Source organism: Egretta garzetta, unplaced genomic scaffold (genome assembly GCF_000687185.1).
Source record: "Egretta garzetta isolate BGI_Z169 unplaced genomic scaffold, ASM68718v1 scaffold96, whole genome shotgun sequence".
In the NCBI taxonomy this organism is placed as follows: domain Eukaryota; kingdom Metazoa; phylum Chordata; class Aves; order Pelecaniformes; family Ardeidae; genus Egretta; species Egretta garzetta.
In genome coordinates, this window is record NW_009259965.1 from 2,343,146 (window position 1) to 2,350,505 (window position 7,360).

The following is a 7,360-nucleotide window of genomic DNA, read 5'->3' on the forward strand; positions in this document are numbered from 1 at the left end:
GACACCGGCCACCATCCAGGCCCAGTTTCCTTTAGGTGTCATCGTTTCCACCTGATGAGCGATGATTTTAAGCCGACATAAACACCGCCCTCCCTTTTCTCCACTGTCATTCCACCCGTGAACGGACCTTCCGAGTCTTCCCCACTGGTCACGGTAGCTGCCGGAGGAGCAGAGTCACCCATGACCCTGCTAGAAACCCAATACACGCCCATGTCCGTGCCCTCACCCGTTATAAAGTGCTGATAGGCAAATATTTGCCGCGGCCCTAATCCTGCTTGCCCTTGTGTCGGCAAATCTCTGGCGGATGGACAGGGAGAGTTTTGCTGGCAGGCAGGGCGGCTGGGTCTGTCTCCAGAGCAGATGCTGGGTTTGCAGCAGGTCCTCCTCCGGCTTACGTTGATCCCGGTAATCCAGAAGGGAGCAAAGCAAAAAAAAAAAAAACCATAGAAAATAAGCGAGGCTTTAGTGAAATGGTCATCCGATGCCTTTGGGCTCTGGATTCTCCTCGGGCAGAGGTCCTGTGGTGGTGAGTTGGGCTGCGGAGGGGCTGTGCCATGTTTTGGAGGCTGGAGAATTTGTTGCTGCTGCAGCTGCCTGTTTAGCAGCTGAGGGCCCTGGTGTTTTCTGCCTGGGTTATTGCACCCAGCTTCCTGCCGATTGTTGCCTGTGCAAAGGTTCGCTTGGCATATGGAGGCGGTCAGGTGTACATCTCCCGATCCTGGTTGAGCCTCTCACTTGAAACCGAGTTGCTTTTCAAGTGTAAAAGAGAGAGGAGTACCTGGCCTTCCCCCCTTTATGCTGAAGAGTGAAAGTGGGTGTTTGTATCCAGCTCTGACTTCACTCACCCGTGGAGGCAGGCTGGGATTAAGCTTTCAGGGTACAACACGGACTCTGTCTTGCCAGCGACACCGCGAGATGTTCTCTGCTGGTGGTTTTTTTGGTTTTGGTTCTGATACGATGTTGCAGGGCATGCAGCAAAGGAGATAAACTGCCTTGCAGTAGTGTGTTTTATGTTTTCCAGATATTATTGTGTACAAGGCAATTTCCTGAAGTCTTCTGATGATCCTCACAGGAGTGCTTGAATTTAAAAAATGTGCCAGATGTTCCAAATAGTGTTTCCAAACTTTCACATTTAGAAGTCTGCACGGCAGTTAAAAAGTTGTTTCTAAGATGCTATGGTGGAAAACAAGTGATAGTCAATTTTGCTCTTCTTGCTGTAGTATATATATTTGACAGCATTTGTTGTGAATGTGGCTTCACTACTTCTTCTGAAGAGCCAGTTAGTTAGTTATGGAGGCTGATTTTCATGTATAAAGGAGCCTCTTGTGTACAGCATCTGATAACAGTGAAAGGGTGTATTGTATTTGTAGTCCCTCTCTCCACTGCTAGAGGGTTACATAAAAGGAATAGGAATTTCTACTAACATCCTGGAGGCCAGGGTCCTCTAAGACTTGGTTGGTGGGGGATCAAGGCCTAAAGGAAAAACTAGGGAGAGAAAACTATTCAAAATGTTAAAAAAAATGTGTGTAAAATTGCAGAAATTATCTGGTGGACTCAAGGAAAAGTAGTGCTGAAAATTATTTTTAACTCAGCTTGTTATTTGTTTTTCTTAGTTGATCACATTTAGAAATTAACAATTGCCTGTTTGTCAAATAAACACTGAACCCTTCTAGTATTCCATAGATGTTGTTGAGATTATTAAACTGAAGGGAACTGTAAAAGCCCTAAGTGTTTTTATTGTTACCCATAACTATTTTTATTTATTTATATTACTGTTTTTATTTCTGCTTGGTTTTGAAAATGCAAGGAAACTTTTTAGCAGCTTGTATCTAGTCTAGTTCATATTTCCGTGTAGTAATTCCAGTTTGTCTGAGGGAGTGGTGGCTGACTGTGTCCAAAAATTCTGTAATAGTAGTAATTTTAAATACTTTGCCCAAATGTATTTAGAATAAGGCTTTACGGTTTGTAACACTGGTAGAAGGAGTAGAACCTTTTATGTAGAGCGTCTCAGTGCTTAGAATAGCACTGGGAAACTGTTGCTGCACAGAGCCTTGACTAATACACCCTTCCCTTTGATTTAATATTTTTGTACACCACAGTATTCTGTGCTTGCTGATGGTAGAGTGATCTCAGCAGAGATATCTGTGAACGGTTAACCCCTGAGTGTGTCCACCATGACATTTAAGTTACTGCTGGGAAGGAGGATGAGCACAGGAAAGGTCTTGATACTGCTGCAAGCCAACTTGGGTTTTGAAAGTGAACATTTTGGATCAGGGTATCCCCAAATATCTGGGCTCACGCAAAGCCTGCGTCATCTGTTCCCAACCGGCTCAGCGGTGTCAGTCTCATACAGGCCTCTCTTCCAAAGGCTTTTAAATCTTTGGGGTTTGTAACTCTGAAATTTCCCCATCCCCCCAAAATGGCAACCTTCACTGGAAAACCCATGAGAAATGAGAGAGAGGAGAAATACTCCATATTCCCTGCTACAGAGGAAAGAAAACAAGAATTTTTGCTGTTGCCTGTGGGGTAGCATGATTCACCCAGTGGCCTGTCAGTTCAGGTTGTCTCAGCGTGGTTTTTGCTTAATGCACTTGCCTTGCCTCCTATTTGATCTATGTGTGTGTGTGGCCAAACCCTGTAATTTTCAGTGTTTTATGTGTTGCTAGTTCACTGGGAACTACATATAGGACAGGAGTTGCCCTAAGGAGCTACCGCTGCTGTTGGCTGGATGGAGGACAGATGGACTGCTACAGATGGGCAATTCTCAACACCTACCTGCCAAACTTCCCAAAGCCATTAGTTGGAGGCAGCCTTTTCAAGTACTTGTGAAACCTCGGCTTGGAGGGACAGAGGTAAAAATCCTGTGAAGGAAAGACCCCATTCAGACTTAGATTGTAATGGTTGCTGCTTTTAATTATCCCAAAGTCTCAAAGGTGGCTGAAATGCTTTAGTTGGGCCGAGCTTGCAGAGGAAGTTAAGAAGGCCCAGAGACCAACTTTGGAGACCTGAAAAAAATGAGAGTTTTTGAATACTCCAAGCTTGTACAATGAGCGAGTTGAGTATTGTGAATCACCAATGCTCCTTTGCAGCTGGAAGTCCTCTAGTATTTCTATTTCTGTAGGTATCTATATGGTGCCCCTCAGAGTAGCATCAGGTGCCTGGCTTGAAGAACATGTAAGAGATTTAAATAGTTGGGTGAGTTATGGAGAGAAAGGGCAGTTTTTGTGGCAGGGAGGGTACACAGGGACATGGGAGAACAGCTTGGAAGAATGAGAGTGCGAAGGGGAAAAAAACCTTTTCCTTTCTGAATGAAACCTCTCTTTTCAACTCACCATACAGGCATTGAGGCAGAGGGGTTACCTTTCCCCAGGGAGAGTGAAATAGGATGGGAGCAGCTGAGGAGAAGCAAGTCTCTGGGAGAGTTATGGTTAGGTTAATCTGCAGATGTTAGTAAACACAGTGTAGCATTCCTGACATAGGGTGAGGTCCTAAGGAAAAAGGGCAGATGAGTTTGCTAAAAGCGATACCAGTGCAATTCCTGTTATCAGAAGAGCGCTCTTCTCCTTGTGAACTGACTGCTTCCTCAAACAGGCAACTTCTCTCGTCATGAGACAGGGCCAAGACAGGGCTGTCTTTGTGAGATACGTACAAGCTCATCCCTGCGGTGTTGTTTGCGGAAAGTGGTCATTTGAGTTCATGTTGTTCAACAGTTATTGCTGTGACGAATATCAGAAACAAAGCACTGTATTCTCCACATCAGGAAACTGTGTCCCTGGTCTAATGCATCTGTCCTGTTTGGCAAAGTTCAGTGTAAAGTTTTAAAGGAGTTTAAGTCAGGTCTTAGAGTGGAGGTCCAATTTGGTAGGTGCAGCATTAAAAAAAGTTGTTAGGGTTGCCAGCTTTCCCCACTGAGGGTTAAAAATTATCTCATGGAGTTCTTATCGTGCCACTTGTATACTCCTCTCTGTTGCTTAGTTTTGATCTTTTTCTAAGAACAGTTTGTGAATACAAGGAATAGAGGGGAGAATGCAGGCCAGTTATGCGTAGAATAGGGAGGTTTGCACCAAGATTATACAAAAGTTTACTGATTCTTTTGTGTCAGTCTACCTGTCAGGTTAGGGGTGCAAGCAGGGTTTTGTGAATGTCATTAGTTTGTGCTCTTATGCTGTAAAATACAAATATCCCTAGAGCACAAGGGCCCCCCCACAAAAGGGCTTTACTGTAAGAAGCCCCTAACTATAAGCGTGCTACTTTTCTGCCAGGCTTTTGCAAAATATGTGAATGTTTTTATGCACTTCATCTAGTTACTATCTTCTGCTATGCTATGCTACTCTGTGAACAATTTGTTTTTCTGGACACATATTTTCTGCAAGATGTTTTATTAGTAAATATTTATACAACCAACCACTTCAAAACAAGGTTTGTGTGTATGAGCATGTGGGAAGTCCAGCATAGGTTTGCAGCACGGTGTCCTGTTTGAAGTACTAAAAGAAATTATAAATATTCTTTCAAAAATGTATTTTTATAATTGAAGTGTGAAGGTTTGTTGGTGTAGAAAACAAAGGGGGAAGATGAATTTAGCAAGAAAATTTCACTTCTCGGAATGCAACCAAGCTTCAATACTCTGAATGGAAACCTTAGCTGACATTCAGGCTGTGCTTGCCTTTTGTTTTTAATCGTCCTATTTAATGTAGTCCAGTGGGCATTTTTATCAGTCACATATCTTTATATGCAGTGTTAAAGCCCAAAGGGTTGAATTGCCCAGTAAAAGCATGTGTGTATGCATGACGGAAGAGTCACGCTGTCTTTTTTGCAGTTCACCTCAGACCCTTATTTCCAGCAAACAGTTCTTTAGCATTATGGATGTGCAGCTTTATGTACCTGTATGGTACAACATGAGGAAAGCTAGCAGCAAAACTGCAGTAAATTCTGCGGGAACCCTGTTTCCTGCAACAACAACGTATAAAGTACTTTTTCCAGACAATTACTACAATGAAATTATTTAACTGAATCAGTGGTGTTATGGTCCCGAGAGGTAGAGACTTCCTTTTCCCAGTTCTTCCTTCGTCTTTGCTGTGAGATTCGTGTCCAGTGTTCTTTTGTCAGTGTGTCTTGTAGCCAACTATATGACCAGGTAGGCTGTTTTTTCCACACACTTTCCAGAAGTGTGCCATGCAGTTATCGAGTCAGTATCTGCTTGCTTTTACGGGACAAATCATGTTCACGTTACATAAGGGAATAACACAGTTAAAATTGCTGTGGCTCATGAACGTAGGGTTCAGCTCAGTATCCTCACTTGCCTGTTTTGTTTCATATAGAGTGTTAGAACAGGTATAGAATTGCAGGCATGAAATAATTAAAGGTCTTGTTATACCAGCAGGAGCCATGTGATGAAGTGCACGTGTTTGGAATGGCTAGACCAGAGTATGTGAAATATTTCCAAAAGCAGTAGAAAGTAGTGACCTTGTTTTCCAATGAATTTGTCTTGCAGCTCTGGTTTACTTTTTAACTGAATTACACCAAGTCCGCAGTGTGAGCTCTGCTTTTAGAGTACACTGAAAATGCACTTGGGTGGGGAGTGGATTCTCTGATATCAGGCTGTAATGGAGGTCTCACTGCAGCCTTTTTGTCAACAAAGAGAAACTCTGCTCATGGACTTCCTCCCAGCTTTCTGTTCTGGTTGCACATGGAGGAGTGTAATATTGTGAAGACCTCTACTTTCTGTCAAGGTTGGCCAAAATTGAATTAAAAAAAAAATGTAGCTGCTGGAGATGCAGACATGCCTACAGTAACACAAAGAGAAATTTTATGAAATCAAATTAAAAGTAGGTCATTGTAGCTAGCCCACTAACAAATTTAATTACAGTCATTCAATTTTGTTTACTGTTTTGTATGTCTCGCTCTCTTTCAGGTAAATCTTTTATTTTCCTGCAGGTGGGCTGTTTCCTTTCCTCTTCTTTCTTTAATCTACCAGATATCCTCCTCTGTAAAGAAGATTGCCACCCCCACACTAGTACTTATGGCAGCAGGAAAGGGAGCAGCCACCTTCAGGCATCAGTAAGGCACAGCCCAAGAGTGCCAGGAGGGACTGATGGCAATGCTCTGTCTTGCTTCCTCTGCCATACACTGTGCCAGGTCCTCAGTGTAAACATTCTGATGTCATTGCAGCTCTTGTGCAACTTAACTCTGTTGGCCTTAGTCAAATGCTATTATATGAGAGGTGACGATGCATCATTTAAAAAGCTTTTGACCCACAGTAGGTCACTCATGCCTGACACATGTATAATGCTGGTTTCACATAGCAAATATTTACAGGCGTACATAATAGGATAGGAAATGCTGGAGGAACAGGGTTGTGCTCTAAAGAATTCTGGGTAAATGTTCTGTGATCAGGAAGGACTAGATCAGGTGTTTACAGAAGCTCTTCCTATTTTGAAACCTTGGGAAACCAGTTAAGGTACATTGTCAGCTTCCTTTGCCACAGGAAGTGGGAGCTCCATGCCTTTCTGTGGGATGGACTGTGTTTTCTAAGAACACCTCTGGAAGAACCGTGGAGGGGAGAAGTAGCTTTCTCCCTGTTTTGCAGAGGAGAAGGCAGGTAGAAAAAGTTTCAGCACATTCTCCTTGTGCAATAGCCCAGGTCGAAAGATCCCCTTCACCTCTGGGAAAAGAAGGGAGTAAATGCATGTCTCATGGGTGCAAGCTGATGTGAGGAAGGGGGAAACTGTTAGAACTTGCTCCCTGTACTGAGGAAAGGGGTGAATGGGAGGAGAAGAAGAGGAAGAGTAGACCGTGCAGCTACAACCCTACAGCTGAGTTGTGGTCTCTGTTCAGGACTCCTGCGTTCTGCCTAGGAGATCCTGGCAGGGATAAAGATGCATGTCTTGGGCTGCTTCGGCACAACAGGATCAACCCATTTGGGAACACGCTGCCTTCCCTTGCACTGTGCCGCCAAACTGTTGTGCACACAGTAGTCATTGCAAACATGCTAAGTTATGTAGTGCTAGTGGGGCTGGGGCAACTCTAATCCTCCTTAATCCTCCCCCAGTAAATCTCTACTTGGGCAGTCTGCTGGGAACTGGCACTTGACAAGGTCCCGTGCTGAGCCTGTCTGCCGTAGGATGCTCTGTGTCCTGCTCCCCACTGGCTGTTGCAAAATAAGGGCTCAATTCCCAACTGCCGTCTCTTCCAGGCTCTGTACGTGCCTGCAGTTGGCCTGGTCACTGTTTTCCTGGCATGCCTCTCTCATAGGCTTTGTGTCTCTGGAGCCTTGACTTGAGGCTTGTTCTGGCCTTTGGGAAGGGTGGGCAGGATCCCATTGTTGGTCCTAGCTCTTTTCCCCCATTGAGTGAGGAAGAGC

General features: G+C 44.1%; 1 protein-coding gene across 1 annotated transcript in view; it reads left to right on the top strand.

Annotated features, from left to right (window-relative positions):
• Positions 1–146: 146 nt before the first annotated feature.
• FYCO1 (FYVE and coiled-coil domain autophagy adaptor 1) overlaps positions 147–7,360 on the top strand; it is a 53,504-nt gene continuing 46,290 nt past the window's right edge. The window contains exon 1 of the mRNA XM_035895714.1: positions 147–526. The gene's annotated coding sequence lies outside the window, so the exon portion shown is untranslated. The remainder of the gene's footprint in view (positions 527–7,360) is intronic.